The sequence below is a fragment of the Buteo buteo genome, chromosome 13 (assembly GCF_964188355.1).
Source record: "Buteo buteo chromosome 13, bButBut1.hap1.1, whole genome shotgun sequence".
Taxonomy (NCBI): domain Eukaryota; kingdom Metazoa; phylum Chordata; class Aves; order Accipitriformes; family Accipitridae; genus Buteo; species Buteo buteo.
In genome coordinates this window covers 1,036,620-1,061,739 of record NC_134183.1, presented here as the reverse complement: position 1 = coordinate 1,061,739, position 25,120 = coordinate 1,036,620, and the positions used below count along the sequence as shown (strand labels likewise).

General features: G+C 57.0%; 1 protein-coding gene across 2 annotated transcripts in view; it reads left to right on the top strand.

The window, feature by feature from the left end:
• RBFOX3 (RNA binding fox-1 homolog 3) overlaps positions 1 to 25,120 on the top strand; it is a 188,704-nt gene that overhangs the window by 16,828 nt on the left and 146,756 nt on the right. The window contains exon 1 of one of the 2 annotated variants that reach the window (XM_075044131.1): positions 15,384 to 15,562. The exons of the other annotated variant lie outside the window; for it this stretch is intronic. The gene's annotated coding sequence lies outside the window, so the exon portion shown is untranslated. Of the gene's footprint in view, positions 1 to 15,383; positions 15,563 to 25,120 lie in introns of those variants that run through there. 2 annotated transcript variants of the gene reach the window in all.

Below are 25,120 nucleotides of genomic sequence, written 5' to 3'. Positions count from 1 at the left end.
AGGGGAGCTCCTCGGGCAGGGCCCGGCCGCTGCACCGGGAGGCAGGAGTTGGGTGAAGCTGCTCCCTCGGTGCCGCAGCTGCGGTCTGCGGGGTCACCCGGACCCAGGAGCCCGGGCGGTGCCTGCGGGGATCCCCCGAACCGCCCCTTTCCCCGGGGCTGGGCCCCCCCAGCCCGGCCAGGGACCCCCCCCTTCAGCCGCAGGGCCGAGGCACTCGCCGTTCCAGCCTGCCGTGCGGGCAGGGCCGGGCCCGCTGCGGGCGCGGAGAGCTGCTTTTTTATTTTTTTTTGGGGGGGGGACGACGCGGCTGTTCCCGGGGCAGAGGGACCCCCGCGCCCCCCCAGCAGCGCGGCCGGGCCCGGCCGCCAGGTGGCGCTGTTCGGCCGCCGGCGGGGGGCGCGGGGGGGGTCCCGGGAGGCTGCGGGGCAGCGGCGGAGGGTCCTGCGCTAGTCCCGAGGGGGTGGGGGGGCACTGATTGGGTTGGTGTGTCGTACCCCCTCCCCCCGTCGGGGTGGTTGCCCGGTTCTGTCTTGTCCGCCGGGACGGGCGATGTGCCCCCCCCCGCCCCCCAACCCCGTCGGAACGTGTGGGAGGGAGGGAGGGAGGCGTGAGGAGGGGGGTGAACTGGTCAGATGTACCCACGGTCAGCGCTCGACACGGCACTGGGACCACCCCCAGCCCCCCGGGTCATGGGGCAGCTGTTCCCGCTGGGGTGCGGGGTCTGCGAAGGGGGACAGTGACAGGAATGTGTCTTGCACAGCCCACGGTGACAGGATCCAGTGATGTGCAGGGATGGAGCGTGTGTCCTGGGCGCCAGGAGAGCCAGGAGCAGCCTCCTGGGATCACGGTTATGATTTCAGCTCCAGTGGGAGAAGGGAGCCCACCCCCTGGGAAGAGATCCCAGGGGACAGCCACTTTATTCCTCTTCACAGGCATGTAGAGAAACTCTGCCTTAAGCACAGCCCAAGGCCGCAATACTCTTGAGACATCACTAGCTATGTGCCTGGTCCCCAAAGACTCCCCTGCATGGAGATCGGTGCTCCTTCTCTCTGCTGGCTTGGGTCTGATCAGGCTCTGGCCATCTGGTTTCAGCAAGTGTGGGAAGGGGAGTAGCAGGGGTCAGGAATGAGGGCGACAGCCTTGGAAACAGAAGAGAGCACGGAGCTGGAGTTCAGCGCCAGGGCTGGGCTGGCTCGAGGAGCTGGGTGTTTGATGGAGCCCAGGGCAGGAGCGTGGCAGGGTCCCAGCACCAGGGCTGAGTCAGCTGCAGCGCTGTCAGTGAGACCCGGAGCTTGTGCCCACTCGCTGCTTGGGGCTGTCTGCCTTCCCCAGCGCTAAATTTGCTCATGGGCTGAAAATCAAGACTCTCTCCTGAGGAAGCCCTGTGTGTGGTGACTCAGCCGAGCGCCGGCACCACCCGGACGGGCTCCAAGCGCGCTGGGTCGGGGGGGCACTAGGGCATCTCTCAAGGTTGGGGCCTGGGCAAGTCCTGACTCAGCAGCAGCTCTGTTTACCTGGGCTGGTGCAACACCTTCTTGGGAGGGTGACCTCTTCGCCATCTAGTTTGCACTTCTTTCATGTGGTGGCCCTTGGGGAGCAATCCAGCACAGTGCTCAAGGTGAGGAGAGAGGCAAAGGGACAAGAGCAGTGAGGAAAACTGCTCTGCAGCCAGCCCTTCTCTGAGGAGGCAGCTGTCAGCCAGGCAGTGTGGGTATGAGTGAGGCTTTTGCATGTCTCTTCTGTTCCAGGTGATCTCCCCAGAATGCCCATAGCTGCCCCGCACCCTCCTGGGCTGGGCCCCACAGCAAGGACCGACACCTGAAGTTCACTGCAGCCTTTGGTCCACAGGAGAAAGACCCATGGCTAAAACCCTGGCTCTTGCTCTCCACAGCCAAGTGATGTCCCCGGATGATGATGAGGGGCTCGAGTCCCCTTTTTTCCCTGCCAGCAGCAGTCCCATTCCCTCTCACCCCCTTATCGCTGTTGCTGAATACTCATGTCTGGTCCAGAGTCCATGGTGCTTCTCGGGGCTCAGCACTAGGCTTTTCAGCAGGCCATAGCCTGGTCTCCTCTTTCTGCTCCCTGTTGGGGGTCCGAGCCCCAAGGAGCAGGGTCAGCCCTGTTTCGTGGCTGCAGCCTGGCTCTGCTCTCCACCTGGGACCCTTCTGCTGCTGCTCGGTTAAACCCGGCATCGACCGCTCCATCAGAGCCTGGGGCTCTTTCTCAGCTTTCTTAGCTAATGGCTGTGTCTGCCTCCCATTGATCCTCAGCTGCAGAGCTCATTGATTAAGTACATTTCTTATTACACTTAATGGTATTTTACTCCTTTCTGTGCTTACCTTGTGCCAGATGCTCACCCTGTGCTTCTGCCTGCCAGGAGGAGAATTCCTCTGGTCAGAGAAATGTCCCTCCTCTGTGCTGGCCCTGCTCTCCTCCCCTCAGTCACCACCCCAGCCCTCTCCCTCTGCCTGACTGGTCTTCCTTCTGCTTTCCCTACCTGCCTCTTCCTTCTGGGTCAGGGCAATTCCTCTGTCTTCCAGTTCTTTACCCCTTGATCCCTGCTCCTATGCCTTCCTGGCAGGTCTGATCATCTCCCAAGCAAAGCAACGAGGCAGCTGTGGTTCCCAATGCTTCAAGAGGACTGTGAGCCTCCTGGGACAACCTGTCCTGTACCCAGCCTCTGCACGGCCCCTCCTGCATCTCGCTAATGCCTCCACTGAGCTGCCAGGGATCTTGCACTAAGCTCCTTTCCAACCTGGTGGTGCCTCCCTCCCTGCTACTCACTGCAGCATCCCTCCAGCTTCCCAGAGGCCACCACATGCAGGGCTGCCCTGCCTTGCTGGTGTGGTCATATTGCCTTTCTGGGGTGTCTCAGCTGTCTAGGGTGCGGGTCTTACAAGGAGTCTTCGGGATGTGTCTTACAGACTGCATAGAGCCTCTTGAGAGCAAGAGGGCTCCTGCCTGATGCAGGCTTGGTCAGAAGGATGCAGGTTTCTCTCACGGATGCTCCCTGGGGTGGGTACCAAGGGAAGGGGAGGAAATGGGTCAGCATGTTGGCTGGTATCATCCACTTGGGGCATAACAATCTCCCTGTAAGATTCACTCTAACTTTTCTGCAGTGAAACGGTGTTGTTAACCCAACAACTGGAATAGCCCTGCCCTGCTGTGCTGTCCCTGCCAGCAGCCACCCAGCCAGGGTGAGAGGCACCAGCCAGGGCACTGTGTTCTCCTTTGCCTTCCCCCACAAACACCTTCACACTTAGCACGCACTGTATGTTGCCTCTCTCTGTGCCTCACCTCCTTTCAACTCTCTTGCATGCATCATTCAAAAGCCATAACATTATTGGGCATAAAATATTTACTTAACTGAGCTTTTTGCAAATATTCCCCTCCATTATTTTTCCTCCTTTTGGGAGCAGACACTGCTTCTCCTGTGCTCTCAAATGGCTTCTCTTAAATAATACAAGAAGAACATATGAACACCCAGTAGCCTTTTTCTTTCTCTTGAAATACCCATAAATATAACAGTGTCACCAATCCATTACAGCTACACCAGGACCATGGCTCAGGAACACCCAGTAGCACAGGCCCAGCCTGTGTAATCGCCTTGCTGCTGAAGAGGGACAGACAGGGAAGGTGCTCAGGGAGGGAGCATAAATACATGAGAAGAACTGACATGATGCAGAGTATTAATATTAATTAAGAAATGTTCCTTTCAGGAGGGACATCTGAAACCTAGCAGAGGGAGTACAGGACTGAACGCTCCCAGTCTGGTCCCAGCTAGGATGCTGGGCCGACTGCTCGGAACAAAATTCCCTACAGCAGGGAAATGGCTGGTTTCCGAGAGGCCAGCCTGAGGCACGGGGGTGCTGAGGGATGCTTCCCACTGCAGACAGCAGGCCGGGCAGTCCTCAACAGCTCTTAAGAACAGGATAAAGAATTTTAGGAGCCTGGGAACGCCAGAAGGGGTTGATGTTTTTCAGAAGTAGATGTGTGTGTTGGATGGTGAGCGTGTTCCACCCCATGTGTGAAGGCATCTGGCTGCACATCCACGGCTTTCCCTGCTGTGGACTGGTGCTTGGGTAACGGGGGGCTCTCCCCACAGAGGTGCCATGGGAGGACCGGTCTCAGGGGTCGGGCTGGGCCCAGTTTGGGGCTCCAGCTCCCCAGTGTGGGGTGTGCCATACCCGGCGTGGGGTGCCCTGGGGGGTGTGTGTGTGGGTGCCTGGCTCCCTGGGCATGGGCCCTGCCGGGCTTCACCGTGGGGGTCCGGCTCCTGGTCGTGGGGTGTGCCGTGCCCAGACTGGGGGGGGGGTCGGGTCTGGTTCCCGGCTGTGGGCTGGGCGGGACGTGGGTGCGGCGTGGGGCTCGCCCCGCCCGCCCGTGGGTCCGGCGGCAGCCGGCGCTGTCCGCGGTGCTGACGGCGGAGTCCGGGGCGGCCGCGCTCTCCCGGCGAGATCCCCCTCCGCGCCCCCCACGCACCCACCCACGTGTCCTCGCATGGCACCTGCGGGTACCGCCTATTGATTCGCCCGGTTCTATCAATAAGTGCCCAGAGGCGCAATCCTCCCTTACCCGCCCCCCACCCAAGGAGAGGAGGTCCCTGGGGGGGCAGGGGGAGCAGTCTCCCCCCCCCAGCCCAGGGCAGCCGTCCCTGTCGGAAAGGCTTGACTGATCCCTGCAGCTCTGGCCAAGTGTTCGTGGGATGCCTGGGTTTTTTCTTCTCTCTGATAAGGTGTAAAATCACCTCAGAGGGAAGAAAATCTGCAAATGGCAGGAAAAAGCCACCCAGAGAACACCACTGCAGTAAGGAGGGAAAAAAAAAAAAAATATCAAAGGACCTTGTTCCCTCATACGTGCGTCGTCATTGTCCTCGTGTGATCTGAGCCTCCGGGATGTCACTGCCTATGAAGAAACAAGTAGTTAAATGTGTTGGGAGGAGGACATGGGGATATACCTCAAGTTGGCCCCCCCCACCCAGGAGAGCTGGGCTAGGGAGCTGTGAATTTAATATCGTATCTGCCTGCACCAATCTCATTTGCTGGCTGTTATCAGTAATAGTTGGGATAGTTTAAATCTAAAGCTGATAGGGCAGGGTTGTGGAAGAATTTTACAGTGTGAGTGGCTGGGTGGCAAAATGGCAGATGAATGTTGCTGAGTCCAAGTAATACAGATGAGAACACATCCTTAACCACAAAACCATGAAGCTGGCCTTTAATTTAATATTTCCTACTCAGGAAAAGAGACCTTGCAGTCACTGAGGGTAGTTCTATGAAAATGTCATCTCAGAGCCCAGTGTCAGTCAAATAAGGCAAATTCCTTGTTAGTAGTTATTAGGAAAGGGACTGAAAACAAACCAGGCAGCAGCATTATGCCAAGGTATAATACGCTGTGTCGCAGTGCAAATGCTGTGTGCGGTTTTGGTTGCCAATCACAAAAAGGAGGTAGTTGAACTAGAAAAGGTAAAGAAAAGGATGACAAGGCTGATCAAAGGCACAGAACGGCTTCTATGTGAGAAGAAACTAATAAATTAGGGCTTTCTTGGTTAGAACAGAGACAATAGAGGTGATCTATGGTAGAGTTCTACAAATTCAGGAGCAGTATAAAGGTGAGTAATAGGAAATGGATATTCACTATTTCTCATAAATAGGTGGCATCAAATGAAACAATCAGGCAACAGGTTTAAAACGTAAATGAAGAAAAGGTTTTTCTTTTTTTTTCATGCAGTGCTTAATTATGCTGTAGAACTCAGCACTGCAGGGCAGTTCAGGGACCCACAGCCCCTGGGTCAGAAAGCAATTAGACAAGTTCACAGAAGATGGATGCATTAGCAGCGATTAAGCGTGGTGATGCAGATGCAAGGCCCGGCACAAGGAGTGCTCTGCTGTTGGCGGCCAGGTCGGCTGGGGAGAGGAGGCTGCCTGGCAGTTGGCTGCAGCTCGTGGCGTGCCGGTACCTGCAGGCAGGTCTGTGAGCCGGTTCAGGGCTCTGCTCTGCTCCCCCACCCAGCCGGGACCCCCTTCACCTGCATCCAGCCTGGCCTGCCTGTCGTCTCCCAGGGTGGAAGGGTTGGACGCGTGGGCTGGGTATGGTCCCACGGGCAGTGCGGAGGAGCTGGGGAGCAGAGACGGAGCCTGAAGCGGCTCTGACCTGCGGTGTGTAGCCAGGGCCAGGCTATGGGCAGCTCAGTGCACGCGGCTGTTGCTGCTCTATCATTCCCTCTCCTGCAGTGAAACCATCCCTGGCCCTGCCCAGAGCTTAGCTGGCCGTGGTGTCAGCTAGCCCCGGCTTGGGAAGTGCCTTTGTGTCACCAAGGACTGTTTAAGTGTTTCCCTGTAACAGCCAAACGAACAGACCTTTCCCTGTAATGCCGGCAAATCCCTGTTCCTGAGGAGCCGTTAATTGATTTCCCTTTTCATCATTCCTCTCCTGCCTGTGGCTGTGCTGACACCCGCCTGCCCGCGCTCTCCCTGCCTGCGCTCCCAGTCAGTGGCTGCGACAGGCAGATCCTGAAATTATTGATAAACACTCATTGGGGCTGGAGCCTGGGAAATTGCCAGCAACCCCAGTGGATTTCTCTCTTGCCAGCATCATTTTTCTTGATGACAGCATGTTCCGAAGTTTGTTGGGGAGGGGGCAGGGCCTCCTGGTAACTTTTTTTGGGGGTTATGCATTGGTTGTTTTAAAAGATCCTTGCATAAAAGGAGAGAGGAGAGGCTCGGGAGCTAGTGCCTGCAGTTACTCCACCAAAGGGCAGTGGGCTGGGTTGGATTCTGCTCCGAGCTTTGCCCAGACCTGCGTCCACCCTCGCAGGTCAGTCCCGCTCTGCTGTCCCACGCAGTGCCTCTCCAGGCTCAGGACTTCTTGATCCCAACGTGACGGATCCTTGTTTCTTCCTCCCAATCCTCCACTCCCGCAGGCTATTACCCCATGTCACAGCATGCACACGGGCAAGGATGCTGGGCCACGGTCTGAGCAGGGACAGGAGCCAGCGTGGGCACAGCAGCTGGAGCAGGACATCCCTCTTCTGAGCCAGGACAGTCCTTGTCACCAAGGAGCCCGGCTGTTGGAAAGGCTGGCTCTGGCTGGCAGCTTGCCCTCCCCGGAGGGCAAAAATCAACTCAAGCATCTCCCATAGCCAGTCGCTACCAGACCAGTGTAATTTGGCCCGGGCACTGCTCTGTGCCCAGCTTACGCAGCACATACAAATGCGTGCAGTGCGTCGGGTCTCTAGCTGTTGCTCTTTCTGGAGCTCGGAGCATTTTTCTCTCTGCTAGGTCTGCTAATTAGTGGGAGGTTGTGGATCAGGAACAGAGGGAAATGTCCTTCTGTGGTTCTGGCACTAGAAATAATTGAGCCATTTTTCACCTATGGCCAATCTAATTCTGTCCACATCTTGATTTTTCTCTTAATAGCTTGGGGTACTGTTGGCAGCCATGGGATTCACAGCCATGTCCAAAGCTTTTCAGTAATCGCCTGGATTTCGTGCTCTCTTGCTAACTGGTTGCTGGTTTCTTCTTAGTTTTTGCTTAAGCTCCTCCGGGGATGGGAAAGGAGCTCATTTTAGCCAAGCTGCACTTGCCTCTGCACCAATATTCCTCAGTCCCTCTCCTAGGGCAGCGGTGCAGGACGGTGCACGCAGCGCGGCTCCTCTGCAGCCAGCAGCCGCGCATCCCTACAGCCGTCGCTCAGGTCTGGTTCCCATCCCTTTCCTGCCCTGCCCAGACTGCAGGCAGCGTTCCTGCCTCTGTTTGCATGGGCAGGGGCTTCTGTCACCCCAGACTCCCCCGGACCCTTCCCTCGGCGCACAGAGCACGTCCCACGGTGGAAGATGATGGGCAGCGGCTCCTCGGGCTACCACGGAGTGGGAAGCAGCCCCGGTCTGTGCTCTCCGGGGTCAGTCCCGCTGCTTCCCCGGCCAGGCAGCCCCCTGTGCGGGCAGGGGCTGCGAGAAGTGGGGCTGCTGCTCGCTGGCTCGGGGTGCAGGGTGAGCAGAGACCTGTGCACGGGGCATCGCCGCCCGCTCGGGGCAGCTTCACAGCAGCAGCTGATCTTGGTTGGTGCCCAATGACCGTGTTCCTGCACACCCCGGCGCTCCCAAACCAGCAAACACCCCACTACAGTTGTCATGGAAATTAGAAAGTGTGTCTGCTTGGGTTTCCTCGGCACAGGGCTCCATGTTCCCAGCGGTTCATACATCAGATTGCCTCTCGCTGCGCCGGTGCGGGAGTAGCTCTCGTGAGGTGGCCGGGGCTCTGCGGGCAGCCGCCGCTCTGCCCACCACGCTGGTGCTGGGGCCGGTGCCGCAATTTGACATGTCAGCCGCCGGCCAGCTTGGGAAAGTGAAGATGTTCACGGTGAACTGAAAGGTGCGATTTATCAGTGTTGGTCCCCAGAGGCTCAGGGCCTGTCAGGCACCAAAAAATCCCATACATCACGGGGAGGGGTGCTTCTGCCTCTTTTTTGGGGGTGGGGTTTTTTTTTTTTTACTATTTTATTTTTCTGTGAGTGCTGGAGCACTGTGAGGCAAACGGTGGGGCAGGAGAGGGGCAGCAGTGTGAGAGCTGGCCCTGGGCACGGGAAGCCTCAGGCTGAAGAGCTGTGGGGATTTATGGATGCAACTCACCTTTTCATGTATTATAGAAATCTTGCCCCTTTGCCCGCACATTTGGAGGTGGGGAGGCTGCGGCGTGTGTGTGAGGAGGTCTCCAGCCTCTGCACAAATGAAGGGGCTCAGATGTCTTCCTCAGCTTCACCCTGTCCTCCACGTTTGTCCCTCTGTCTGTCTGTACACGTGTGCATGCGCCTGTGTGCAGATTTGATTGTTTTCTTCTTTATAACATTTTCCAATGTTTATGGGCCATGGGATTGGAAGCGAAGCATCTACTTAATTGCTGTCAGGCAAGGAAACGGGTTATAAAGTTGCCAAGGGAAAAAATAGATCACTCTGGGGTAAATGCAGGGGAGCAGGGCTGATGTTAAAAGGAGGTACAGAAAGCCTGTGGATGGGAAGAGATGGAGGGGGGAGAAAGAACAGGCAAGGATTGGCATGCAGTGAAGGGAGCTGGCTCGGGAAGGGACGTGGGGGGTCTCCCTGCCTCCGGGCTGAAATGGCACCTTCTGCTCTGGGGACCTTCAATGGTGCTGAGGAGTGAGACGCTTCACAGAAGGGAAGGGTCTGTGCTGGGAACACCCTGGGGCTGGGGCAGCTCATCCCCACAGTGCTCTCTTTTGCCTTAAACACGACGGTTCTACTAATGTGGTGTTTCCAGACATGTCCCGACACTGCTGAGCGTGCGAGTGCCTGCCCTGGGGCGGCAGGAGTGAGGATGGTCGAGTGCGAGGCTGTGCAGGGGTGTGCTGGGGCACGAGTCGACCTGTCTGCCCTCCCTTGGGGGCTCTGCCCATGTGCCCCAGGATGGTGGCATTCACCTCCCTTGTGCCGTGAGTGGGGCTGCTGGAGCACTCTGCAGAGGAAAAGTGGGAGAAGGGAGTCCTCCCCATCCTCCCCATCCTCCCCATCCTCCCCATCCTCCCCATCCTCCCCATCCTCCCCATCGCCAGAGCCTCATGGCTGCTGCTGCTCCAGTTCCAAGCTCTTAGCTTGCAACTCTCTTCATCTGCATCCCTTTCTTGTTTCCTTCATTATCTCCCCCAGTCTAACCCTCCACCATGTCATCTTCATTGCACGGCTCCTCCCTCTCCCCATTCGCCACATTACTGCAGCAAGGACTCACTTTCCCATCTTTTAGTCTCAGTGCCATACATAAAAGCGCTCTGATGGCCATGGCGTGATAGCAAAGACAGAACTTAATTTCACAGCATTTTCATATAATACTCCATAAAACTGAACAAATTTGCTGGAGTCCAAATCCATCTCATTATGCAGAGTCATTGAAAGGGAGGCTTTTACATTCTGGGACTCGGTGCTCAACTAGGGGATGGTACAGAAGAAGAGAAAAATAATTAATTAGGTGCTGCTCTGGATCTTTGATCCTGCATTGCAAGGCACATTAAATAAAATGCCTGCCTCATGAATAAACCCAGCACGGAGCCCTATTTTTCTGACCCCACTCAGAAGCTTTTCAGTGAGGCTGAGGTGTATGTGGGGAGGTCCCTGGCCTGAGTCTGTGCCCCAGGAGCAGGGCAGGGAGGAGGAGATGGCGCAGGGCAGGACATCTCCCCAGGGTGGGAGCAGTAGGCTGCAGTGACAACCCCACTGGCATGGTTACAAAAAGCAAAGCGTGGCTGCAATGCCCTGGCAGGGTACTGGGGATCGGGATGGGATGAAGGAGCACCCAGCTTCCCTGGAGCTCTGCCGTCGTCCCTGCTATCCCCCATTGCTCCCAGGGACCCTGCCTGGCACATCCAGGGTCTTAGCCCTGCTCTGGTGGGAGAGGCTGCGAGGCAAGGAGCCGTGCCTGCAGCAGTCTGGGGATGGTGCGATGTGTCAGGGTCCCTGCAGCAGCCCCCATCCTCCTCCCCCCGTCCCTTGCATTTAAGTCTATCCTTTGTACACAGCTGCAGTCCGTCTCTCGATGTTTGTAAGTGAGCTTGAGATTCGTGTATCTTTTGAGTAATGCAATTTGTGAGATGTAAGGACGGAGGATTCAGCCAGGCGGGCGAGCGGGCTCGGGGTGCACCGGGCGAAGGGGTCCTGGGGCAGGGGCTGCGCACTGAGCCCTTGGCTGAGTTGCGAACCGGCCCTTGCGTGCACGCACTGTGCTTTGCCTGGCAGCAAGGGCTCTCTGCCCTGCCTGTCACTTGGCCAGAACAGATGATTAGACCAGGCAGCGCTAACCCAGGCAGGGGAGTGGGAAGCCTCAAGGAAGCCTTAAAGTTTGGCTTTATTCACTGGCATCCCCCAATGTCCTGGTATGGGAACAAGTCCTGGCCAGGGCTCCTGTGCCCTGATCGACAGGCAGTGCTGCTGCCCCGTGGTAGGGTGGTGCGGTGCCCTCGGGGGCAGCCATGGTGCCAGGCAGGTGGATTAAAAATACACCAGCAAAGCAATCCTGCAGAGGAGAGAGCTCGCTTCACCTCGCGCTGTTAATTAATCTCTGAGCCAATGAGGATGCTCTCATCTGGTCTTTACTTAATCCATAACCCAGAAATCCTCAAATTATGTCATTTGTTCAATACAGATGAAATTAATTACTCTGGGAAATAGGCAACAAGTTGCATTTCTGATGCCCCTTATCGCATAATCAAATCTACAAAGTGCTTTCCATGCAGCCGCAGTGGCAGCGGTGGGATTGCCTGCAGCAGGCATGAAATACTGAGCAGCATCCGCTATAAATCTGGCACGGCGCTGACTCTTACAGGAAGCCGATGGCCGAGCGAGGCCGGGGAGTCTCTGCAGGAGCGCTGGCGGTGCAGCAGCCCGAGCAGCGAGGGCAGGGCGGCCGCCGCACGCACCTCTGCTCTTCCCACTGAGCAGAGCTGCCGAGGACCCTCCACCAAGGGCTTAAGCACCACCTTGGCCCCACCGCTCCCTCCTGCGCCTGCCACCCGCCTCCCTTTTATTTATTACCTCTTATTGGGGTCATAGATACAGCTGGCGGGGCTTCCTGGGGGATCCAGAGAGATGGGTCCCCCCTGCAGCCCCCCCCCCGAGCCTGACCCCTTCCCCCGGGGCTCTGCGCCTGCAGGATGCGTCCCTCTGCCTGGTGACTTTGAGGAGGCGAGGGGAAGGTCCTCATCAGGATGGATCAGAAGAGCTGGGTACAGAAGAATAGCGATTTACTCTTTATTGGAGTTATCGCGGGGAGGGAGAGCTGGGACGTGAGAGGCAAAGCCTATGGCTGCGGCAGCGCTGCGGGAGCGCGGCAGGGGTGGGAGCGTGGTGCTGGCCCTGCGGGTGCTGGCTCCATGGGTGCCGGCTGTGCAGCCTGGGGGCCTCTGCTCTGCCTGGGGGGGCCGGTGGGGCACGGTACAGGGGGGTGGGCAGGTCAGGCACTGCCTTTCTGCCAGGAGAGCGGGTGTTATCACACAGATCAGCAAGGGCTGTATCCCCATGCCCAGCCCAGCGTGCTGCCTTCCCTGCCGCGGGGTCTCGCCTGTGTGGCACCCAGGCAGGGGCTGGCTTTGCCCTTGCCGGTTCCCTGCTTCTGCTCCTGCCCTTCACTCTGGGCTCAGATGGTGCCTTTTTAATCACCTGCTTGACAAACCTGGACAGACCATGAAGCGCTCCAGCGAGCTGTCATCTGTTTGCCCTCTTGCCCGCTGCCCACCTGCATTCCCACAGTGGCACCTGCAGAGAAATGCTCCGGTGCTGTGAATGCCCCGATGGGGAGCAGCCCTGGCACGGCTGGAACCTGTGCCTGTGCCAGCCGTCACCTGTGCCCCTGACACCTCCAAATTCCCCTCCTGAGAGAGGGCTGCAGCCTGGAAATAAGCCCTTCCTTCCCTGCTTGTCCTGAGCGTTTCTCCCCTGTGCTGGGAAAACCCTCAGAGGGTTTGCTGGAGCCTGTTGTGAGGGAGCCTGCGTGCTCCAGCACAGCTAGAGATCTTGTAGAGAGCACTAAAGATGATTCCCAAAGGCATAAGAGCAAAATTTGCAGCCCAAGCGTGCTCCCTCCTCCCACCGCTCAGCTGCAGAACGCTGCTCTGGCATGTGAACTGCCGATCGGCTCCGAGTGTCAGCAGAGCGCATCCCCAGAAACACTTTAATTCCAGCCTCTGGCCAGGAATGGGCTCTCGCGGCAGGACAAGCCCCCGGGCTGGGCTGCCCGCACAGAGGGATGCCTCATCCCCTTTTTCTGGCCAGTTGGGGGGCTGTGGGGAGGTGGCTGGGGACCCCTGACCCCTTCCTGTAGGCTGGTTTTGGTGGGTCGGTTTTCTGGAGGGAAAGCTTTACTGTAAGCGGTTAAGGCAGGTACCAGGTTACACACGACTAACATGTTAAGAGCTGTTGTAACAAAAAATCTATACTAGTTGTTTGCTAAAATGGCAGTAATGAATTGAAAAATATTACAAGCTGATCAAGGCAGCTATTCCAAGGCTTGTTAGGGCCCTTAGCCCGGCTCTTCAGCTCGCCTGGGTCACCAGACACAGTAAAATCTATTCGGAGAAGATAGAAATGTAATTTCTCTCTGCCCTATCAATTTAAATAAATTATCTATTAGATTAGCTGCAGTTAAAACAAAACAAGAAATCAATCCCACCAGCCCCGGCTGCTATTAAACTATGTTTTGCACCACTAAACCTATAATTGCCAAAGGTCCCCACGAAAGGAGAGCAGCCCGGCTGCGGGTGCTGCTGGTGGGCGCGGGCTGTTCTCCCCGGGCAGGAGGAAGGGTGCGGGGGGCAGCGGCCGGGGGAGAAGGACCAACTGCCTGACTGCCTGCCCCGAGCTCTTCTGCCCCTGCCGCAGCAGCGGAGCCTGAGATAATCCACGGGCGAGCTCCCTTGGGTGCCTGGGCTCACATGGGCAGCCTGGTCCCAGCCTGGAAGAGGTGCTGAGGTCGGGGCTGGCTGCTGGGCTCTCCCCTGCGCATCCCTGAGGATTGCCACCTTGGAAGTGCCTAAAGCCCCGGGGCAGGCGGTGGGTTTGATGTGTGATCCCACTGCACCCTCCGCCCCCGGTTTGCTTCTCCAAGTGGGTGAACAGAGCCGGAGCTGTGCCCAGAGAGTGCTGAGCCAGGGTGCAGGCAGCCCATCGGGCCGAGTGGGATGGAGGCAGGCATCCCTGCAGGGAGCTGGGGAGGGCAGGAGTCCCCGGGTGGGAGGGCAGGTTTCTGAAACAGCATTTCAGACATGGCTGTTCCCTTTTTTTTTTTTCTTTCTTTCCTGCTGAAATTGCCGCCTTGTGCAAACCTGCTTGAGCTGCTCAGATAAATTAGCATCTAGGGGATTTTTTTTCCTCTACGTTTTGTGCAGTTGCATAAGAGGGAAGAACAGAGGAGCCCAAGTAGCAGATTGCTTTGTAGAGAAGCATGAAACAGCCGCAGACAGAGCTGCTGTCTCCCTGCTGCTAACAGATCTCATGCATTCGGCTGGGTGAAGCTCACGCGTGTGATCCGGGCATATCCAGGATCGTCTGGGTGAGCGTGGGCAGGACAGGGAGAGCAGGGATGTGTGCAGGCGGCGGGGGCTCTTCCCGGCACGGCTGGTCATCTCCCGGCTGCCGCTGGTGTTCCCAGGTCTCCCAGTTTGCAGGGTGTCCAGGCCCAGCAGGAGCAGCCCCCCCGCAGGCAGCCCAGCCCTGTCCAGGAGAAGGCAGCTGCCAGGCCCTTGCCCGCTGCTGCTGGTCTTTGCCTCTTTCCCACCTCTCCCAGGGGATTGAGAAGCCCCTTTGCAAAGACACCCAAGGATGCTCTCGGGATACGCCTGTGCAGGAGCCAGGGAAGCTGCGGGGGCTTCCCAGCGGGTGCCGTTCCTGGCGAGAGGAGGAGGAGGAGGAGGAGGGTATCGGTATCCACTCGGCTCCTCTCTCCCTGACCTAACCCCATTGATTTGCACCGATCGGAGTCTGATGAGATGTGTGAAGCAATCAATATACCTGCAGCTCTGCAAGTGGATGCGGGGAAGCAGGGGATGAGGGTACGGTGTTTAACCCTTCCTATCCCACGCTGCAGATCCCACCCCTCCCCTGGGGCTCAGGAGTTCCTGCTCAGGTCCCACTGGCCAGGCTGGGCTGTGTGTCCCATCACTGCCTGGGGACAGGCAGGTGGCTCCTGAATCATGCTTGTCCCTTTGACCACACACATCCCGGGATATCCCCTGCCAATTGCACCACCAGCTTGCCCGGCCTCTGCTGCTGAGTTACCTCCCTTGGGGATTTTATTGCACCTGGGCAGCGGGACTGATGCTGTTGGGCTCCTTGGGCAGCACCGTGGTGCAACGGCCTCCCCACCCTTCTCCAGCCTTCCCCAGGATGAGTCTGGCTCAGCGCAGGCTCTGCTCTGACCCACGTGCCATTTGCAGCCTCCTTACATACACCTGCATTATTGTTTCACCTTCCCATAAAACTCCAGACGGGAACTGGGAAGAGCGGGGGGAGGAAGGAAACAAAAGGGGGAAAAAAAAAAGATTCAAAAAGGCTCAAACTTGCAGAAGGGTGAAGAAACTTGGGGTAGGAGAAGGGAGGGAGAGGGGCTGCTTGTGGGGCTGCAGGGCTGCTGGGCACCCTTGGGGATGCTCGGCAAGAGGAGCCAGGAGCTCTCACCCGTGGGGAGGGAACCGGGGGGGGCAGAGAGCTTAGGAGTGGCTGCGCCGGGGGAACACTTGGCTGTAAGTGCTTTCATAACCCTCAGCCAGAAGTGATTTTTCTGAGGCATAAGTAATGTAGGTAAATAGGATTATCTCACAAAAGGGAACGGCAAAATAATAAACATCCTCATAACAGCAACGCCCCGGTAAATGACTGGAGCTGAGGAGGTGCCGGGGCAGGCAGCCCTCCCCACAGCCAGCACTGGGAGCGGAGCTGCATCCGTGTGAGAGCACGCCGAGGAGTCATCACCCAGAGAGCCTGTTCAGGACGACAGGGTTAAACACCCGAGTGGCCCTCGGCAAGTGGAGAAGCTGCTTTTTGGGACCTGGCCTGACTCTACGGCTCCTTGTAAGTGCAAACCCGCGGCCGCTTAGGGCTCAGTATCACAAGGCTGGCTTTTGGGGTGACATGAACTCGGTGTTCTGCGTGGAGTGCTCGGTGGTGTGTGTGCTCAGCAGCCTGGAAGCACGACTGCGACTTGTGCAGAGGTACTGGGGCTATCGGGGAAGACCAAGCTCGGGTGCCAAACGCGTGGGGCTCGGTGCCACGAAGCAGCACATGCCCGGCTGGGCGAGGGGCTTGCATCAGGATGTGACCCCATGTGGGCAGAAGGGAGCAGGTGTCCAGCCCGGATCCCTTGAGAGGAGGTTGGGAACTGGTCCGGGTGTGCTGTGCCGTGCCAGCTGCCACCGAGGGCTCTGCCCTCGCCTGCCGGGGTGTTTTCTTCCTCCATCCCAGAGCCTGGGGTCTGTCCTGGCTCCCTGTAAGCAAGATGTGACGGAGCCCTGCTCATCATGGAGCAGGCTCAGCTGCGTCGGGAGGGGAGAGCAGAGTGGTGGAGACCCCTCCACCAGGCAGGAGATAAGGAACTGGGTCTCTGGGAAAAACCGAGAGTGAAGCTGTGTCCGAGGGGGGTGAGGCTGTCTCAGGCAGGGGGAAGTGCTGCCTACATGCTCCCTGCACGCTCTGCGGTGTTCTCGTCAGGATGCTGCAGGACCGAAGGCACAAAAGTCCCCCCTGACTTCATTACGGTGACAGAGACTGAGTCTCCTCTAGCAGGGAAAGGCTCTTTAGCTGCATTAACAGGCTGAGATCTGATGGGAAAGATGAAAGAAATCAGTCTCCTCCACATCACTCACCTGAGACTCTATCAGACTTGCCACAATTAGGAAAATTCACATCGAAGGCTTCCTTTGTAAAGGACCAAAATATGAGAAAGCATTTGGCCCAGAGGGAAGCAGAGAAGGAATTTAAGCTGCTTCTCATCTTTCATCATTTGCCTTCTCCCACTCCTATCTTGGCAGCCCCAGTATTTTGCTTTGTCTCCTTCAGGTGACTAATCATTAGACTAATTAGTTGCTAATCAATGTTTAATTAAAACTTAGCTGTTAATTACTGGAGGTGCTACTGTAGGTTAGATATGAAATGTTATAAAAACATTTTTAAGGGCAGTTTATAGTGAAGCTGGCCTCCCTCCCTTGTCTCTGGTGTGTCCCTTGGTCGGGGTCCCCTCCTCTGGAAGGCTGCTCTCCCAGCTGAGGAACTGGGACGGGCCCTGTGGGTGTAAAGCATCCGTACAGCACCTCCGCACCCTGCAGTGCCCACTGCCCACGCTCTGGAGTCGGCTCCATCACCTGGGATGGGACCATGGTGCGGGCAGCTCGGAAGCATCCCTGACGCTTTCCCATGGAGCAGCCAGGGATGGAGGTGGGTGACGCGGGGGACATCCCTGCTGGTTCCCTGTGGGAATGGGAAGAAGTCAAAGCAAGATTCTGGTGCCCTGCCCAGGGCTGCGAGCCCCTCGTGTGTTGGGCCCCAGCTTTGCGAGCTGTATGACCGTTTGGGATGCTGATGAACGTCCAGCCAAAAGCCAAGCGCAGTGGTGTAGCTACCATTCCTGTATCTCCCTGCTCAGGCTCTGTCTCTTCCCTTCAATCTCTCTGAAAGCTGGGGCCAGGCAGCAGGGCCTGCCTCCGGAGACGGAGTCTTCGTTATGCACCTCGCACTGCATGCAAGAGCCCGGAGGTTTTTCATGCACAATCCACTGAAAGGAGCCCGTTAAATATTCCATCAGTGATGGCTATGTAGGTCACCCAGGTGTGCTGCTGCCTCCAGGTACCAGCTCATTTCAGCCCTTGGTGGGGAGCCTGTGTCTGCTCATTAATTCTGCGGCTGCTTCTCCCTCCCAGCGTCCTTCTGGAGCCGGGGCTGGCGGGGCTGGCGTGCCCGGCCAGGAGCAGGGACTGGCCCCGGGGGCTTGGGGGCTTTGTGCAAACCTGGAGGGGTCTGCAGGGCTGGGGGTACCACATCTTGTTCAAGGGTGCTGAACCCCTTACTGCTCCATAGGGTGGGCACCTGGGAGAGGGGGGCCAGGGGAGCACCCCCAGTCCGGGGCAGGGGACCCCCAGGGCCCCCATGCAGAAGAACTGTTGCTCCATCTCAGGGCGGCACGGGAGCCGTCCCTCCTTGGGGGCTGCGCTGACCCGGTGGGGTACAGGCGCTTTGCAAGTGCTGTACATATGCTAATGACACGATTTACATTCTCCCTGCTCTTTACATTCCTTATTTCACTTTACTTGTCATTTTACGGCTCATTTTAATTTCTTGCGAGCAGACCCATAGGATAATAAGGTCTAGTGCTGCAGAGGGTCCCGAGGCAGACACTCTGTCTCCATCCAGACAGAGACGCTGGGAGCACCGCTAATGTGCCTGTGTCTGGGTCAAGCGGTGGCATGTTCCCGTCACCTGGGGAAGAGCAGGGGGTTTCTCTGCAGAAGCAGAGAAGTTGGGCGGCTGAACAGGAGCTGATGCGCTGGGGCCTGTGGGAGAGCCAGCCCCCCAGACCCTGTGCTCAGTGGTTTTGCTTGTCCCTCCTCTGAAAACAGGCACCTCTTCAAGGGGCTGCTGAGCCCAGCTGGGTCCCTGTCACCCCGATGGTGTTTGCTGCAGAGATGGGTGCTGCGAGCAGAGGGCAGCTCCAGAGCTCTCCCGACCGAGGCACTGGAGAGTCTCAGCCACTGCCAGGGCGATGTCCCCATCCCGCGCTGTCCCTGGGCGATGCCTGTGCCTCCCTCCCGCTGCGGGCCAGGACTTGTGTCCCTCCCCACGTTGACTTACTCTGCCTGAGTGTGGGCTGGGGTGCTGCAGGGCTGGGGAAGGCGAGGGTATGGGTGTGCTCTTTGTTTGCTTGCTTGATGCCACTGGATGTGGGTTTTTTTCAGAAAAAAAATTATCTTTTTTTCTCCCTGCTAGTTAGAGAAAGATGCTGACAACAGACCAGGGTTTTGGTGATTTGGGTGGTGACAATGCAAGGAAAGGTAGCTATGTTTAGAAATAATTGCTTTGTCTTTTGCAGAGGTATTAGTGCTTCCATGCTGGCAGTTACAGGAATTAGCTGAAGGTATTGGTGACATAAATACAGAAGGAAAATTATTGCTACTTATTATCACTTTCATGTGCGTGAGAGAGCAAGAGACATTATCAGGGCAGAAAGAGGAGAAGGAAACAGGGAGCCAGAGGGGCAGGAGCTCTGGGGTCTCCAGTACAAGGCTGGCACATCCTCGGGGTCTGCTCTGGAGGCCAGAGACCTTGCGGCTGTGGGGCCGGGGGGGTTTGCTGGTGCAGCTCCACGCCAGCCCCCGCAGCTCCTGCTCCACTGCAAAGAGTTGCTGGCTCTGCCGAGGGTCTGAGCCCACCTCTGGGGCAGGGTCACCAGAGGGACCCACAGCACCAGCTCCGCCGAACGGCACCTTTCCTGCCGCTGGGCTTGGGCCCAGGGGAGGGTGGGTTATGGGGCTTGGCTGGATGGGAGCTGGGGCAGATGGGGTCCCCCAGCCCAAAGTGAGGCTCGGGGGGCTGGAGGGGTCCCCCCCACTGCTGGCTCTGGGGGAGGCGAAATGGGCCGTGCCACCCCAGCAGAGACCCGGCCCCCGTCCGTCGGCTGGAGGGGACAGGCAGCCGGTGTTCGGGGAGCCATGCGGGAAGCAATCGCTGGATTTGTCTTAACAGTAGCAAGCGGAGTCTGACATTTTCCTTCTAGAAAATCATTAAGCAGCCAAGGAAGGAGTCGGGTTGTAGGGACAAGAACAGAGCGGTTCGGTTCCAGATGAGTGGCTGCAGGCAGCGTGGTTGAGCTGCAGCAGGGAAACTCGCTATGCCGAGGGCATCGTTCCTGCGGTGTCCCAGCCACCACCCTGCAGGGGTGGGAAGGTGGCCTGATGGCATCCCGGCTCCCGGCTGGCACACCGCTGCTGCAGGGACACAGCCCGGAGAGGGAGCGGAGGTGGCTGGAGCCCTTGGGACCGGGAGGGTCTTTGCAACCAGGAGAAGCTGAAGAGCCGCAAGAATGGAGCATGTGAAAACGAAATAGCGGGATCCTCCTGCAGCACAAAAGATACTTGATGCGGAGAGGCTGATCCGGGTAAGCAGCACCAGAGGGATGCGCAGCCAAGGCGAAGGTTCCCTGTGGCAAAGTCCTCCTGGATCCTGGTACGCCCTGCCCAGGCTCCTCTTTGGACAGAGGAGTGAACTGGGCAGATTTAAGAAGTCACAACATTTTGCCTGTTAAGATGGGACTAGATGACAGTGTGTAAGGCCATAAGCTGAGGGCCCTACGCAGATCCAGGTGCTCACTGGAGGAGTGGCAGCCCTGTGTCCCGGCACCCACCCAGCGCGGCAGCGGCTGTGGATGGGAGCTGGAAGATCCTCCCTCAGAAGAGCCAGCAGAGCCCCTCGGGAGGATGCTCTCCTCTGGATCGTGGAGCTGCTGCTCCATCAGGAGCACCCAAGGATGCGGCTGTGGCTCCAGCGATGCTCTGCTCTCCCGCTGTTTGGTTCTTTCGGGCTCCAGCAGCGCAGTTCCTCACAGGCACTGTCCTCCCCGTCCCTGCCCGTTCCTCGGTGGTGGGGCTGGCTGCAAAAAGTCAAGTCAAATGTTGGGAAGGAACAGACCTCTGATGAAACAAGGCCATTCATGCTTTCAGATATTAAATTCCATGCAGAATATTAAATAATTTCCTCTTCAATGATCCCGGTAAATTTAATTAGCTCTTGTTCCCCCGATAGAGTTGTCTCTGCAATCCTGAAGCGCTGCGTTTGGAGCGAAGGGGAACTCGGCTCCTGTTTGAAGTGCTGCCTCCCTGCAGTGTGCATGCTGCAATTGCCCTTGGTTGCCGCTGCATTTCTGTTCCTTCTGCCACCTCCCCGCTCCGTGCCGGGGCTCCTTCGGAGCAGGATCCAGCTGCAGTGGTGAGGAGGAGGAGGACGGGGCACGGAAGCCCCTTCCTCTCCGGTCCAGCTCCCGGCGGCTTGGCTCTGGGGTGCTGGTTGAGGCAGGTTTTGTAGATGGTGCGGTACAGCTTTGCTCAGAGGATGGTGTGAGCTTCTCTGCCTGGAGGGTGAAGGTCTGGGGAAGGGAAGGAACCTGCTCCGGGCAGGGGCAGGGGAAAATCAATGGGGTTTGGGTGATTTGACTAGGGCCTTTTCTGTGGCCACTTGAGAGCCAGGTCCCAAGGGGAGAGGCACGGAAGTCACACAAGTGCTTGACTTTCAGTAGAAATGTTTGCTGCTAATGATTTTGTTGGGGTTGGTTGGGGTTTTTTTTGGTGTTTTGTTTGTTTTTTTAAGTTTTAGACCCTCAGAGCAAGAAAAAAAAATCCCTTCCTGATGGAAGCGGCTAATAGCAGGTTATAAATGTGTCCCTGGCATGGTTCATTAGCTGCCATGACATATTGAGAGCTATGATCGGTATGATACCAGCAAATCAATTCAGAATTTAATCTGAAAAAGAACGTGGGGAGGTCGGATCATGCAGCACGTTACCAAATATTTCTTCTCAGCCGAAATAGAGCAGCTCTCCTCTCCCGGTGCTCCTCCTGCCTGGTTGCTGTGCAAAATGCAAAATAAATAAATAAACAAGTACCTGATTTACTGATGATTAATTTGCATAATTAGCACTGTGTCAAATCACTTCACCGAGGTGCAAGGCACACTTTGCTGTAGGTGTTTGCGTGGACATCTTTCCAGGGTTACTCAAGCTCACCTTATTTCACATTTAACAGTCTCGTAAGGATGTAGCATTGGTGTTGATGGGATTTCATGGAGCCGAAAGGGGAGGCGAGAGCCCGGGGGCTGCAGGGTGAAACCCCTGCCAGCCTTTGTGTGCTCTGTCCTGCTGTTGGAGCAAATGCCCTTCCCTGAAAATATGTGTTGCAGTGGGTGGCTGTGGTCCTGGAGCCAGGAATGAGCTCAGACCTAGCTCTGCCCACGGGCACAGACCTGCAGGCTCCGGCCAACGTCGGCTCCTCGGAGAGCGGCAGCGACGTGACGGCTGAATCCCGGCCATTTCGTATCCATTTGCTGTTCACCACGGCTCTGCTCTTAGGGGTGCTTTGGGAAGGTGCTTGGGGTGGGCAGCCGGGGATAAGCCTTTTGCCTCCAGCTGGGGGCAAAGGCAGCGATGGGGCCTGACCCGCAGTGCCCGGGAGGGGGGACGCGGGCGTCCGAGCGCCTCGGCAGCACCCGCTGCGGTGTGTCCCTTGCTTTTTACAGGACTTGCCTTTTTGCATGGTGTTGTCTGACACTGAGCACTGCTAATGCTGCAGAGTCGATCGCTTGGCACTGGGGAAATCCCAGCAGCGAGGCCAGCAGCACTTCTCTCCTCAGCCTCCTGCTCCCGAGCAGGGACTCGGGGTCCGAGCACAGAGATGGCTTCAGGCTCTTTACTCTCCCTCTCCTGGAACAGGGGAAGCGGCTGCAAAACACCCAACAGGTGAAGTATTACATCAAAGACGTAAATACATTTTACGTTTTAAAACACGCTGCGCTGTGGGCAGCCGTGGTTGCATGCCCTCGCTCCTTCTCCCCTCCGTAATGGATATCAGATTGTTCTACTGATCTTGGCATTGTTTTAGTAATTGACTGATGCAATGCAATGTTCACTGATTTAATAAGTTTGTTAGTATAACAGAGGTTCAGGATTTTGCTGTTAATGTGCAGTGACAATTACATTTTAGATTTGCTCATTATGTTGCATAACTTAGCTATGAAATCTATTGTAAATTATATTTAAAAAAGCATTATTTCAGAGCACATTAGCATGGCTCTCCCTTCTCCTCTCTCCAGTGCTGGAGAGCACTTTGCAGGCTGAGCGTGTTCATGACCAGACGTGCATTCAGCTCCTCGCCGGGTATTGCACGTTCCGCTTTGGCTTTTTTGGGTCAGGGCATGTGACACTTGCCAAAAAAAAAATCTGGGTCCTGCCATGTCATCCCACCGCCTCCATCACAGCCAAGGACGGTGCAGGTACCTGGTGTTCTGGTGGCTTTCTGGGGAAAGCTCCAGCTGGCACCGTGCCCCCCAGCCCGCTGGTGGGCAGAGGGCTCCGCGCTGCTGCCCCACCTGCACAGGTAGGATGGGCGCTGGTGCTGGTGAACCCCCTGGCAGGGCCAGGCTTCGGCTGCTGGTGCTGCGTCAGAGCTGAACATGTTGAAACATCCCCTTTTCAGGCAGAGTCATGGCGAGGGGCTGGATGTCGTTTGGGCACCTCGCAGTCGAGGGTCCCTGAGAGCTAGAGGCATTATGGAAGACTTGGAGGGGCTGCCGCCTCCTTGTCTCGCGTCTCTTCCCAATACCGAATGGCATCTGTTGCTTCGCAGAGGTGATTTCTGCAGATCCGGGACTGGCCGCTTGGCACTGTCCTTGCTGGGGCTCCGCAGAGGGAATAATGGGGGCAAGATGCTCAGCCCTGGGGACTGAGAGGAGCCCCACGTGCTGGGGTTTTGCTGTGCCTCCTGCTTACAGCATCTGCGTTCAGGAAAAACCCAAGACAGAGCCACAACAGGTCTTGTCATCTCTTTACCCCAGCCACGGTTATGAGAAGGAAAACCTCATCATCATTAAGGATAAAAACAAAAAAGCAGCAGTAATTTAACAACTCTGCCTCCAAACGAAGGCCCTAAATGGCAAATAGACTGTGAAATAAGCTAAGAAAAAAAGAAAAACAAATATTTTTTCCAGATTAATACTTATTCCCTCTGGTTCACATAACAGCCTTGCCAAAAGGCAGGGGCTTGTTGACTTGTGCTTTTTCTAACTGCTTCCCTTCCCTCCACTGTCGCTCTCGTGCATTCTCTGCCATCATCCCCCGTCTCCTCCTCCTCCTCCTCCTCTCGCGGCCGGGTTCAGATGCTCGCCCTCCTGGAGACCCACAGGCAGATTCCCCCGGTGGGTTCCTCTCTCGGTGTTTCCCTGCCCGGGAGCCCCGGTGCGGATGCGAGCCCCGGCTGGGCGCACTGCTTGGCTCAGGCCTTTTCCCGGTGGGCAGCACGGGGTTGCCTAGCAATCCCGAGCATCTCCTCCGTGCCGCTTAGCGCACGCACACCTCCCGGTTTGCAAGGCTGCACCTCCGGAGCGGGTACCGGTTTTGCATTTCTAGGAACAGATGTCAACAGGGACCCGGTTCGGAGGCTTGAAATGCAGAGAAAATTTTGCAGAGCTGCGCTCTCCCGTGTTCCCGGTTCCTCGTTCTCCAAATCTGCTGCCTAAAGCATCTTCAGCCTCAATGAACCGTGAGAAAACAGCACAGCGGGGCATAGCAAGGAGCCATCCTGGCTGAGCGCTGCCTTTGTCTGGCAGGTCGTGAGAACAAGGGCTGCTGCCGCTCTGACAGGGCAGCGAGGCTCGGGTTCGGGTGCTTACGGCATCCTGGAGGGCTAAAAATATACACGTTCATCATACAAAATGGATGTTGAGATGTATGAGGTGCATTTGGTGCATTTTATCGTCCTCATTCATGTTACGGCTCTATATAACCCTGATGATTTTCTCTAGAGTGTTCCTCAAAGCCCTTGGGAGGAAGGTAAAACGGTGTTAGGAGGGGAAGGGGGGGAGTGGTGCCTTTTTTCAGGGGGCTGCGCGTGGACTCTGCAGGATACTGATAATGTCTCATGGATGGATCCTGTGCTGGGTTCATAGGGAGTAAATGATGGCTTAAAGAGACTGCAGGTATTCCAGATATTTCTCAGGAAATATAACTTATGGGGGTTCACCACAGTCTTAACTATTGGGACCCACAAATAAATTGTTTGAGCCAGAAAAAGGTGCTGAGCCCCATCCAGTGACTCCGGCAGGTCGGCAAGGAGCCCTTTGGTGCTGCTGTGCTGTGCCACGTCCCCTGGGCTTGGCGAGGGGTTGGGTACAAGGGACCTGCGCTGCCAGGGCAGCCACTGCTCACGGCTGTTTGGGAGAGATGGCATCTCTGGCTAGTGAGCCAGAGGAGAAAGGGCAGAAGAACAGGACCTCTGACAGCCTGTGGTTTGCAAAATCTGATAATGCAGGTCTGCACCGTGTTCAGCCGGCTTCCCCGGGGGAAGAGGTAAACAGCAGGAGGATGGGAGAGAGCTGGGATCGCCAGAGGTCTGCTCTTGCATAACGCTCAAGGAAGGACTCCTGCTTCCAGCTGCTGTGGGAATGGCCGGATCGCTGCCCAGAATTCCTTAAATTAGATTTAAAGAGAAGGAAGGGTAAGGGGCTGAGACACACACGGAGCTTTAGTGAATCCGGGGTATGCTGCAAACCTACATCCCATGGGTTTCCTGCACTGCCTTGGGTTTTCCCAGTGTTGGCGATGAGGAACGGAAACCTCCTTCCTCGCTGCGGTCCTGCTGAAGCAGGCCCGGGCATCCCGCTCAGCCCTCAGGCATCCCACGCAGCGACGGAATCGGCGCCGTGCTCAGGCGCAGAGCGTCCGGGGGGGTCCGCTCCTCGCCCGCCTGCGCGTCCTGCACCGGCTGGACGCACGGAAAAATGGGGAGAAGGCCCTTGGGGCAGCTCCCTGCCCGCTTGCAGGCAGCAGCAAGCGCAGCCTCGCCGCGGGAATGAACTCCCCGTCCGTCACGGCCGTCACAC